This window comes from Benincasa hispida, chromosome 10 (genome assembly GCF_009727055.1).
Source record: "Benincasa hispida cultivar B227 chromosome 10, ASM972705v1, whole genome shotgun sequence".
In the NCBI taxonomy this organism is placed as follows: Eukaryota; Viridiplantae; Streptophyta; class Magnoliopsida; order Cucurbitales; family Cucurbitaceae; genus Benincasa; species Benincasa hispida.
Genome location: NC_052358.1, coordinates 14,298,030 through 14,312,079, shown reverse-complemented (window position 1 = coordinate 14,312,079; position 14,050 = coordinate 14,298,030).

The window sequence follows — 14,050 nt, the reverse complement described above, 5'->3', positions numbered from 1 at the left end:
CTCTGAATTCTTTGAAGGAGTTTTGCATTTGATGTTCTATAAAATGATTAAGTGGTTGACTCGATAAATCAAGCATGAAATGAAGCTATAAAAGAATAAATGAAGAATTAGCTTATACGATGTTCATGACTATTAGCCTACAATTGACTCTAAAAGAACAGACTTATAACTTACCAACAATTGACTCTTAGACAATTCTATAAACTCGTTTGGAATCTCAGCAAAAGTACGAAATCGTACTGGAAATGCAGATCTGACGGCGAGACCAATCGCATTACTAAATTGTACCAAATGTTGAGAAATCAGCTTCGTCTCCTCCTCATTTATCACGATTGGAATTCTCTCATGTTTTTGGACGTATTTTTCCAATTCGATGTTCCGCAAATGCTTGCATTTCTTTGGATGCTGAGCTACTATCCGAGGAATAAAAAGTTTAAAACAGTTTAGGATGTATTTTAGTAAACTGAATATATTTCAAAATATACTAACCTGAAGTGTCACCCACAGAAGATCCCGTGTTGCCTTAGATATATCTCTTGCTCTTAGAATTCTTCATTAGCCTCCTGTTTCCTATTAGAGGTTGACATTGTATCTATACAAACACAAAAAAGACAAAACATTATAAAATTAATATGAAATACGTGTTAATAGAGAAAGAGAATTGAGTAGATACATGATTACTCATCATCGTCATCTAAATCAAATTATTCATCAGCACTTGAACTGTTATTGGGAGATAATTGTTTTTCATCATCGTTTATGAAGTCATCATTGCCATGTCGAATAATTGGTCTTTCCACGATTATAAGATCAACGTCAACTCTGCATAAAGTAACCTCCTCAATGGTTTCATCTACTCGGACTCCACCGACAATTTCTAGTAAATCTAATTGTTCATTTTCAACATCATCCACTTCTAGTACATCCCATATTCGCTTATTTTGGACTACTTGAACAACTTTCCAATTGCTACCATATTTTATGTCATTAATGTAAAAGACTTGTTGTGCTTGGATAGAAAAGATGAAACACTCATTGACATACCAAAAGTGTGATGTATTGATCGATTTGTATCCTAAATCCACATGTGTCTTATTACTTTTGTTGTTATCTGTGTCAAACTATCTATACTTGAACAAAAAAACACGTCTTTTGTTTGCATATTGGAAATCTAATACTTTGTCTACAACACCGTAGAAATTGTTACCCACATTTTCGTTCCCATTGATCTCTCCGACCACTACGACTCCATTATTTTGTGTAGCTCGACGATTATCACGCTCTACATTGTGAAATCATTCCCCATTAACAATTCTCATTAACAATGCATCCATTATAAGAGCACACCTTAGACGAAGGTCCCATTGCAAGTGAAAAGAAATCATTGGAGATATCTTTTCTCTCGCGCCGTTGTAGAACCTGATAACTAATTACACATTAAAAATGACTACAAAAAAATGAATCATCTCTCAACTTCCAATACTATGTATACATGAGATCTGAACCAATCTGAAAATTTGTGTTGATGTCTTATATATAAGTCAAAGGCGCTTTGAGCTTCACTACGAATTAACCTCAAGTGTTGCTTAGAAAATTGATCATTTGAAAGTTATATCATATATTTTATCCTAGCACTTAAAAGTTTATAAAGTTTGAAATGTACTTGCGATAAACTATTATTTCTTTACGTTTTTCCTCCGTTGATAGTGTTCGTAAAGTTGACGCCCCTAATGGTCGTACCCTCTGCCTAAATAATTCAAATTCACCAAATATCTCATGATCGAGAATGTTATCATCATTTCGTTCATCTCTATTGAATCTCGTTTCAATCCTACTTAGATATTGTGAGCAGAAGTTCAATGATTCATTCATTACATATGCTTCTGCTATAGAACCCTCAGGACGTACTTTATTCCGTACAAATTGTTTTAATGTTCGTATTTCAATAGGATACATCCAACTATAACTTACCAGACCCACCATTTTGATTTCATTTGGTAGATGAACAGCAAGGTGTACCATTACATCGAATGAGGTAGGTGGGAATATTTTCTCCAACTTACAAAGTATGACTATATATATTGTTTTTGCACATAAGTCGCGAAAGAATGTACACAATTCAACAATAGCAGTGGATACGTTCTTCGGCAGGTATGCTCAAAATACCAATAGGGAGTAGTCTATGAAGCAACACATGATAGTCACGTGTTTGCAGCCCCAATATTTTTCCATCTTTATCATTCACACATCGTGATATGTTAGACACAAATCCATCGGGAAATTTCACTGATTTCAAATACTTACAAAAAAAATCCGTTCAATATTAGTTAATGTGTACATTACATATGGTTTTACAAATCTGTTATCGACCTGTATCAAGTATAAGTCCTTTCTTATCTTCAAATCATGTAAGTCCAATTGAGCGTTCGTTGTATCCTTTGTCATTCCTTCACTATTTAACAATGTGCCTAACAAATTGTCGCATATGTTTTTTTTCAATATGCATTACATCCAATCTATGTCGTAACAATAGTCTAGACCAATATGGAAGTCGGAAAAGAAAAATACTTTTCTTGGTCCTAAATTTTTTTTTTTTTTTTTTTTTATCTTGCTTTGATGGCTGTTTGCTAAGTACAAAAAAGTTCAATATATTTATTTGTTGTAAGATCTGTTCTCCATTTATTACGACTGGAGGAAGTCTACGTTCAACTTTTCTATCATGTTGCCTACTTCGGTGCCAACTATGATTCTTTAGAAGATAACGTCCATGTCCCATAAATGATATTTTCACTCTTATCTCGAAGGACGAATTATCTTCTTTGCATATAAGACATGCTTGATAACCTTTTTACTCCACCCAGATAGGTCACTGTATGCGAGGAAGTCATTAGTAGTCCATAATAAGGTGGCATATAGTTGAAAAAACTCACCAGTAACAGAATCATAAGTTCGTGTACCAATTGTCCATAACTCTTCCAACTCTTCAATAAACGGCTACAAGTAAACATCAATTTCCTTTCCAGGAGATTTTGGACTAGGTATGAACAAAGACATGAAGAAATTTGTTTCCTTTATACATTTCCAAGGGGGCAAATTATAAGGGATTATCACCACAGGCCATATACTATAAGAAGTACTGATATTTCCAAATGGATTGAACCCATCTGAAGCTAATCCAAAACGAACATTTTGGGGATCTAAAGCAAAATGAGAAAATTCTTGATCAAAATGTTTTCACCCCTCTACATCAGTTGGATGTCACAATACATCTTTCGTTTCAACTCGCTTATTTTTATGCCATCTCATGTCAGAAGCGCCTTCTTTTGATGCAAACAATCGTTTTAATCTCAGTATCAATGGAAAATGGCACAATACCTTATGTGGTATTTTTTTACCCTTGCCATCATCAACTTTGTACTAAAACTTACCACAAACGGAGCATTGTTGTAAATCTGCAAATTCTTTCCTACAATACACAATCATATTTGCATGCATGAATAGACTCATAACCTAGGTCTTAATCACACAATTTTCGCTTAGCTTTATAAAAGAAAGTAGATATAGCGGTGCCAGCTGAAAACACTGCTTTTAACAATTCCAGCAACATGTCAAACGATTTGTTACTCCAGTCATTGAGAACTTTGATACGCATCAACTTCACAAAAAAGTTCAAGGACGAAAATTGCAAACAACTAGGGTATAGTTCATTACGTGCTTTAGTAATTAAATCCTCGAATACGTTCGTGATATCTCTTTCTTGACCATTAGAGGACATTTCATTCTTAATCCCTTCTTCATTTTCATCTTCGTTTTCAATTGGAACTTGTAGATCTTTTATAAGATTCAACATTTAATTTTCTTTGACAAAATTACCCTCTATACTATCTACTTCGACACTATTGTGTATTGAATGAGTTGTATGATTTTCAAAACTTATAGATAAGTTTACTGGCTCTCCATGATATACTCATTATCGTTCCATGATATCTATTTTTTCCCAAATTGAATTCATACAATTCTTGTTGCATGGACATCTTATTCGTCCGAAATCATTAACATGAAACTTTTCCACATCTAAAAACTAGGACACTCCTCCTGATAACTTATTCCTTATTTTATTCCATTCTTTATTCATCTTTAAAAATAAATCATTTTTGACCAACTTGTAATCCAAAACAATAACCTGTATTATAGGACAAAATACAAAACCTTTATTAAGAATGAATTTTGATTAATTTAATAAAAAATTCTAAGTTCGTTCAGAGAATTTAAAATTTTAAATAAACTCTAATAGGTGATTTGACTTGTGTATAGGCAACATTTGTCGAATATAATTTATATCAAACACAACCCATTTTCTCATAGCTATACCACTTGTCAACTACATCACAACATTCAAATCAAATAATAAACTTCATACTCTAGGAAAAATTAACTAAGCATTAATTCAATCACCTCAACACACGTTTCCACCAAAATAATCACATTGTGAACTCCAATAAAACACTTCATATGCCACAAATTCATTAATTATTCCTGCTCTTTAGAATTTCTAAATCTCCCAACTCTCCATCCATGTCCTTTTTCTCATGAAAAATATATACACCCACATTCCCTATGACCCTTGTACTCTAAGTTAAACTTGTTGTGATCAAAACGCATCATAAAATTTTCAATTCAATTTCAAAGTTCAACTATGCACCATAATTTTTCCTCCAACCACTGGCGCTGCCTCTGCCAATAACCTCCCACCATATTCAAACTCCAAAAACAATCAAAGCAAACTTTCAATCATAATATGTATATTCAATAACAATAACAATAACAAAATTAATATGTATATTCAAAACAATAACAAAACAAATATTAGATTTTGATTTTAATTATGCCACAAAAACAATCAAAGCAAACTTTCAATCACAATACGTATATTCAATAAACAAAACGGCAGCTGCGGAGCAAGTCGAACGGGCAGCAGAGCTAGGCTGGTAGAACAGGCGGTGGAGCTAGGCTGGTAGAACAGGTGGTGGAGCTAGGCTGGTAGAACAGGCGGTGGAGCTAGGTTGGTAGAACAGGCGGTGGAGCTCAACAGTGGCGATGAATGGGCAGATTTATCGGCGACGTGAGGCACGCACATGGGCGTTCAACGATCGGTGTGAGGAGGGCAAACGATCGGTGAATGGACGACCAAAAAGAAGGGAACCTGTTATCAGTTTGAAGAATAAGGGTTTGAAGAAGAAGGCATGAGGCGGCTACTATGAACTCCTGATGAGTAAATAGCCCGTTGGGAGTTCTTAGGCAATGGCAATCTCCCGACGACTAGTATATGGCGTAAGGAGTTAGTTCTAACTCCCGATGCTTCTCTTATGTCGTCGGGAGAACCTCATTTTCTCGTAGTGGAGAAAGCTTTACCCGACATGACTTTCTAACATCTTTATTTTCTTGAGCAAATTACACTTTTGGTAGGTTTAGGCTTGTATCTATTCTTTACGTAAATTTAAAATATTTATTTTAAGTCAAATCTTTTAAATTGTTAATGTGATGGTGGATATATTATTTTGTTAAAAAACCATTTTGACGTGAAGTTTAAAATAGTTATATTTATTTTTTATTTAATGGTTTAAATACATATCATAGCCTTTTTGGATATTAAGAAGATAATGAATATCATGTATAATTGTTTTTAGTTTTCTATTAATTATAAACTAATTTAAAATTAAATTAGAGTTTATTGGAATCAAATATTAGAGATAAACAGATTTAAACCAATTTAATATATGTATAATTTTTTTAATCATAAATTTTGGATACCACAGCATAATTTTTTTTTTTTTTAATTTTCTACTCATCATTTACTAATTTAAACATGAATTAGGGTTTATCAAAATCAAATGTGAGAGAGAACCAAATTTAAATCAATTTAATTTATGTGTAATTTCTTTTAAATCATCAATTTCAAATATCAAATATTAGAATCAAAAGTAACCTAATTTAAACGAATTTACAAGTGAATGGTAATTTTCTTAATGGGAATCTACAAATTTAATACTATAAATTATTTTTTAAATGGTTTTAGTGTTAGATTATGTTATATAATCCTATAACCAACCCCATACTCTTATAGTATAGATATATATAGATAAAAAATCGAAACAATCTAAAAATAAATAAATTAAAAAATGAGGAGCTTCGTGAATGTGAATGTAGGAGTTTAATTCAACAAATTTGTAGAGAAAAATTAGATTAAATTATATTTAATTTTGAATCAAAGAAAAATCATTATATGATTAAAGTAAAACTTTCTTTTTTAAAGATTTAAAGCCATAAATAATTATAAAAATTTAGAATTTAATAATGAATTTACAACATAATAATCTAAACTAAATGTAAATTAAAAATTAAAAATAGATCAAATTAAGAAAATGAAATTGAGGGAAGAAAAAGATTGTTTTGATTTTCTAATTCTATTATTTTTCTTAGTTTGCATCTTTAATATCAATCAGAACAATTTTTTCTATTTTCTTAAAAATTATGTGATCTTTCTAATTCTTTTAATATTATATGCACTTAGTTTATTTTTTCTTATTCTATTATTATTATCTTTTAATTTAAATCAAAATATTGTTTTCTATTTGAGAAACCTTACAATCTTATTTTGATGTGCAGATTTGCAATTTTTATTCTTAATTTTAAACTTTATTGCTATCAAATATTATATTTTATGAAGGTGAAAATACTTAAAATATTATTATTTTCCTTAAATATTTGAATCAAGGGTGTGTATTTACAACAAAATTAAAAAAACCAAAAAGAAGAAGTACAATCGTTAAAATAAATCCATTGGTGTGTATTTGTATTTACAAAATTGAAAAGTAAAAATAAATGAAAACTTATAAGACTACTAAAATTGCTTGAACCTCGAGAGCAATGGTCTTCTATTCCCCCTCTTCAATATGTGAGAATCAATGGTAGTCTTTTGTCTTGCCTTGTTCAATATGTGAAAAGCTATAGTGTTCTTTTTCCCACCTCTTTTCTCCACCATCTTCAAAATATGAGAATCAATAGCTTAATCTATGTTAATATAATAATTATGAAGAGAGGGCAAAAAACCTATTGCTGAAAATTGAAGAGTAAAAGAGAATAATCGAGAGAAAGATCTGAGAATTGATAGATTGAAAAAAGATGGGCTTTTATAGAAAAAGAGGGATCATTTAATGTGAAAAGTAAAAAGAAAAAAAAAATCAAAATCTTAAAATCAAAGGTAAATAATTTATTTTGAATCAAATATTTCGAATTGGTTAATATGATGATGAATATTAAAAAAAACCATTTTAACGAAGATTGAAATAGGGGATTTATGGAGGGATTATTTAATGTAAAATGTACAAAAAATAAAAATAAAAATCATAATTTTAAAATTAAAGATGAATAATTTATTTTGAATCAATGGATTGAATAATTTATATGAATATTTAAAAGAAAAAATCCATTTTAACCTAAAGATTAAAATAGGAGATTTAAAGAGGAATGATCTACCGTGAAAAGAAAAAACTAAAATCTTAAAATCAAAGAATAATTTATTTTGAATCAAATCTTTTGAATTGATTTAATGATGGTGTATATTTTTTTTTTTTTAAAAAAATCATTTTAACGTAAATATAAATATGAAAAGTAAAAAAGAAATCAAATTCAAAATCTTAAAATCGAGGATAAATAATTTATTTTGTATAAAATATTTTAAATTGGTTAATGTGATGATTAATATTAAAAAAAAAGTCTTAAAATCAAAGATAAATAATTTATTTTGAATCAATGGATATCTTTTTTGAAAAAAAAATCTATTTTAACATGAAGATTAAAATAGGGGATTTAAAGAGAAATCATTTAGCAAGAAAAAAATATAGTAAAAACTAAAATCTTAACATAATGGTTATGGGATGGTGAATATATTTTTCTTAAAAAAATCATTTAAAAAAAATTAAAACAAGGAAGTTTTTCAATTTAATGATTTAGATGTGAAATTATACTATATAACTCTATAAATAATCACTAAAAAGAGTAAATGGGAAATCGAATGTTTTACTCTATAATCCTTTTTAGATAGTATAGATTAATAAATAAAAATTAGTAGCAGCTCTTCTTATTTATTATTATTATGGTAGAGCTAGTGGTTGAGGTGAAGGGTATTAATGGATATGTTACTTCCATTAATTTGATCAAGTTAACTATATAGTGCGGTTAACCTTGTTAAGTACATATGAGAAATGGTTTGTATTGCCTTCTTAATGTTCTTATCCATTCATTTTGTGTCAATAAAGGTTGAGATATTTGTAGCAAATCTTTTACTCTTAATTCATTTGTACTATTATTTTTTTTTTCTGTTTTTTAAATATCTTTTTCTGTTCTTTGAATATCTTTTTCTGTTTGTATTTATTTTGTATGCGATTCTCTTTGGAATATTGTTTGGACATTGATTGAAAATATTGCATTACTTTTTAGTGAATCAAATCTAGTATTATTGTTGTGCAAATTTATTTGACTATGTTTTAGTTTAATTTCCATCAAAATGTAATATATGTACTTCTCTTGCAAAAGTATTCATAAAGAAATTGGTATTTTTTGCTCGAAAAAGAAATAAATCTTCAGATTATAATTTCTTAAATCAATTAATACTTGTTGATGAAAAATTATATTTTTTAAAGATGAAAGAAAAGAGAAGTAGATAATCTCATATTGGTTAATACAAGGAGATGTCTCCTTATTTATTCCACCTTTCCTTGTGGGTTTGAGATAGTCGGATAGGGTAAGGCGTGCGTGTGTGTGAAATTATTTTTTTATTAAAAAATATTTTATTTATTTTATCTACATCCTTTTGAAGGAAGGAAGGCAGAACGATCGATCGTGATTTCTTTCCTCCTTGCATTTCTTCTCTTTTCCTTCAAGTTTTCCAAGCACAGTCAGTCTAGGGGGTGTGAGAATTTCGATAAGGTTCCACTGCAGTTCCAATACATGGTTTTATTTGGGTTGTTTTATACTGGAAACAGTGACATCTACTACAAATTGCTTGCATTCCAGATAGAGTCGCGAAACGTCTTAAAGAGAGTGAGATTCACGACTCAACCTTCTTCCACGAGTTTATATTTTGTAGATTTCTTTTTCCAGTTCGTTCGTCGGTGCTGATTCCATTGTCTATGTTACTGACATTGTTTGTTGGAGCCTCCACTCCTATTGTTGTCTGTATAGCCGTTTCAACCATACTTATCATTTTGAATTATCAAACAAAAAAAATTCTATTATTAAGAAAAAAAACAGCAATGTTTTTCCCCTTGAAAACAATACCTTTTTTCACTTTTAAAAAAGGGTACTCTTCTTTTCATTAAAAAAGAGGAAATTTAACACACAGAAAAAAAAAAAAAAAGTCGATAGATAGAATTTTGAAACATGTTATTTAAAATAATAAAAAAAACAATATGCCATTTTGTTGTAAATGACAGGACCCTTAGAACGACGAACAGTAAACGGTCAAGGCACGACGGTCAAGCAAAGAGCAAAACCTGCAAAACAGAAACTCGTTATAGGCTGAGTCATGGAGCTCGCTCTCTTTAAGACGTTTCGTGGCTCTGCACAAATGTGCAAGCAGGTCTGAAAATTTTCACGTTGTCCTCAGGATAAAACAGCCAAAAAAAACCCGATCGAAAATGCAATGTTACCGACCGGAACACACACCCTTTCTAAACCCACTACTCAAAAAATTAAAATGGAAGAGAAAAGGAAAAATGAAAATGAAAAGTGAAGAAAATGAATTGTGTTGTTCAAACTGTTGAAGGCCATGCCTTTTATAGGCCTTCAGCGTCGAACCGTATGGAGCAATAAAGGCTCTCCGCCTCAGAACGTGTGCAGATGAAACGGAGGAGCAGACCTTTTCTTTTTTTTTTTTTTGGCTTTAAAAAATAAATAATAAAAATAATAATATTTTTATTAAAATTAATAATCACACACACGCTTGCCTCGCCACACCTCACTAGAGGTCCACTGAACCCACATTGGTCTATCTCTTCACTCCGTCCAAAACATGGGTACTCTTTGGGGCACAAACCCGAAACTCAAGATTGGAGTACATAAGGGAGGCTTCCAACACCAAATTTTCTAATGTGGGATTCTCCAACCAAAAGGTTGGTTCCCTCTTGTTTTGAAAGTTAAATTTTCACCCAACAATCCCGCACTTAGAAAAATTTTCACCCAACAATCCCCCACTTGGAAATTTAATAAAAAAGAGAAAGAGAGAAAATATTTTCAGTGAGCAGTTTCAGTCTATACAACACTGTGCATAAGTAAAGGTATCTTACAACTTGAACCTTTACATAGTGTAGATGATTCATAATATACTAGAGTAACCTTTGGTTTTGAACTCTATCTCTAACAGCATCTCACATAGAGAATTATTAGGGTGCAGTATGAAAGCTCGTGCTTTAAGGCCTAGCACGTGTATCCCGGTTTAGTGAATACTTTAGAGAGTTTGCCTAAAAACTCCATAGGAAGCAACCCTCACTTCCACATTCACACAGGTGAGTCTATCAAGAGTACTCCTGTAGCTAGGTACCCCACTTGTCATCAAGTATAGATCTCATTAAGAACTGAGTTCAACCTTTCTTACGCTTCAGAATATCATGCTCAGACTTTAAGTCATAGGAATGGAACTTTGTGTTTGGTTTAGCATGATTCACTATATATCACTCGTGATCAGTTATTACCCGTTGAACCTGTTTCTTGGGATCTCCAGTCTATAGGTTGGGTTTTCCTCACTGTGATTCATCTTTCTATAGACATGAGTTCCATCCTTTCCGAGGTTCTGAAAACATTTTCTTTGGCTAGTCCTTTCGTCAAAGGATCTGCTAAATTTTCATCAGTTCGTAGGTGAACCACTCTAACTGCACCAATAGTGAGAAACTCTCTAATGGTACTGTGCTTACGACATATTTGACGTCTTAGTAACGGTTTTGAACTTTTGCGATTGCTGTAGTACTATCGCAATGGATCAATATGGCTGGTACCGACTTTTCCCATAAAGGAATCTCTGATAGCAGACTTCTAAGCCAGACTGCTTCTTCATTAGTTGTCGCTAGTGCTATCATTTCTGACTCCATCGTAGATTGGGCTAAAATAGTCTATTTCTTGGACTTCCAAGAGACAGCTCCGCCAGCTATATTAAAGATATAGCCACTTATAGCCTTTGAATCATCCGAAAGTGAGTTCCAATCAGCATCACTGAACCCATCTAGGACAACGGGAAACTTTTGATAATGTAATCCTAGGTTTTAGTTTTCTTCAAGTATCTCATTACCCTTTCTATAGCATTCCAATGCTCTTTACTAGGTCTGCTTGTAAACCTACAAAGTAATCCTACAACATAAGCTATGTCAGGCCTAGTGCAGTCAGCAACGTATCTAAGACTGCCTATGACGCTCGCATACTCAGATTGATTAACACTATCACCAGTGTTCTTGAACAACTTGACACTAAGGTCATAAGGAGTACAGGCTGGTTTACACTAAAAGTAATTATATTTCTTTAGAATCTTTTCTATATAGTGAGATTGAACCAAAGAAATTCCCTTTTCAGGCCTATTTACTTTTATGTCTAAGATTACACTAGCTTCTCTTAAGTCTTTCATGTCTAAGTTCGCACTCAATATTGATTTTACATCATTTATGATGTGCAAGTTTGACCCAAAGATCAATAAATCATCTACATATAGACACAAGATAGTGCAGAGGTTATTACCAAACTTATAGTAGATGCATTTGTCACTTTCGTTACCTTGAAACCTTTAGATAGGATAAGGTTGTCAAATTTTTCATGTCATTGCTTAGGAGCTTGTTTTAGTCTATAGAGAGATTTGTCTAATTTACACACCTTATTTTCTTGACCATAGACAAAAATACCCTCAGGTTGTTCCATGTAAATCTCTTCTTCAAGTTCACCGTTTAGGAAAATGGTTTTTACATCCATCTAATGTACTACGAGGTTATAAAGGGCAGCGAGAGAGAACAAGACATGGATAGAGGTAATTCTAGTGACAGGGGAGAAGGTGTCAAAGAAATCTATGTTTCTCTTTATCTAAAGCCCTTTGCTACTAACCTGGCTTTAAATTTGTCGACAGTCCCATCAGGTCTAAGTTTCCTCCTTAAGATCCATTTGCACCTTATTGCCTTACATCTTAGGGGTAGATCTACTAAGTGCCAAGTCCTATTTGACTCAAGTGAGTTCATCTCATCATTTATGGCTTCTTGCCATAGGTTGGCATCTACTGAGGACAGGGAAACTCTCAGATCTTTAGGGTCTTCTTCTACATTGTAGGTCAAGAAATCATTTTCGAAATCTTTGGCGGTTTTAGCTCTTTTGCTTCTTCTAGGTTCTGGGTCAGTTTCCTCTCTAGGGTTAGGATTTCTAACTAAGGTTATACCACTTGATCTAGAGACCCTACTATTCCTTGATTTAAAAGGAAATCTATCTTCAAAGAAGTCGACATCATTTAACTCAATGATCACTTGATTCCCTAGATCATAGAACCTGTAGGTTTAAAGCATAACCTATAAAGACACACCCGTAAGCTCTACTAGCCAACTTTTTCCTTTTTGGGTCTGGAATCCTTACAAAGTCTAGACAACCCTAAGTTCTAAAGTAGGATAAGTTTGATCTCTTATTCTTGAGAATTTCGTAAGGTGAAGTTTTGTTTTTAAATTTTGGGATTCTATTTAAGACATAACACATGGTAAGAATGATTTCACCCCACCAATAAGACATGGCTCTTGAACTAAGTAAAATAGCAACTACTAGCTCAGCTAAAGTTCTATTTTTCCTTTCGGCTTTTCCGTTCATTTCAGGAGAATAAGGTGCGGTCTTTTCATGTATTATTCCATGTGAGTTAAAGAATTCATTAAAACTGTTCGAGTCGTACTCGGTTCCCCTATCACTACGAAGTCTTTTAATCTTTTTATTAAACTGATTCTCAATTTCAGAAACAAAAAGTTTGAAGGCATCAAAAGCATTACTTTTGTTTTTCAGCAAGTATACAAAAGTAAAAATCAGAGCAGTCGTCAATAAAGGTAATGAAATATCTTTTACTGTTCCTAGTCAAGATGCCATTAAATTCACAAACATCATAATGAATCAAATCTAGAGGCTCAAAATTCCTAAGTACAAATTTATGCGGAGTTTTAGTAATTTTAGGCTGACTACAAAACTCACATTTATCAAAATCATTCGTGGATAACTTAAGTATTATTTCTAGCCTAATCATGTTACTAATTAAATTCTTATTCACATGACAGAGTCTAGTATGCCAAATATTCATAGAACACAGCATATACACAGAAGATTTCATTTTATTAAGGTTTAAATTTAATTTGAACATTCCCTCAGTTGCATAATCTTTCCTTACAAATACATTATTTTTTATAAGGGTATATAGGTCTACCCCTATAGTTTGAGTAAACCCGGATTTGTTGAGGAGAAGTCCGAAACCAAATTCTTTTTTATCTCCGAAGTGTGCAGAACGTCCTTCAACGTGAGGGTCTTCCCAGAAGTAAACTTCAGTTCCACCTCGCCGGTTCCAGCAACTTTCGTGGAGTGGTGATCCCCCAATAGAATATTCTTATCCTTAGTTTCAGTATATGTTTTAAGACTAAGGTCATGACAGACATGGTGCATAGCGCCAGTGTCTATCCACCACCCTTCACAACCACCGATCACATTTACTTCTATGATTATAGCGACTAACAGTTCTTTTGTCATGTTTGCCTGACCAGCAGGATGACGCCTGTTCCTACAGTTCCTAGCCATGTGTCCAGGTTTATTATAATTAAAGCAGAGGAACTGTACCATTTCTCCTAAAAGGGGCTTTTGTTTTTTCTGTTAGTTCTGATTGCTGAAGCCACGGTTCTGACCTTTCCTCTTTGTCCTTTTAGATTTTTTGTCAGGTTTTACCACGGCAGAGGCGGGTTTCCCAAGTACTGCATTCACCTCCTCCCTCTGGTCCTGCTTTCGAGCT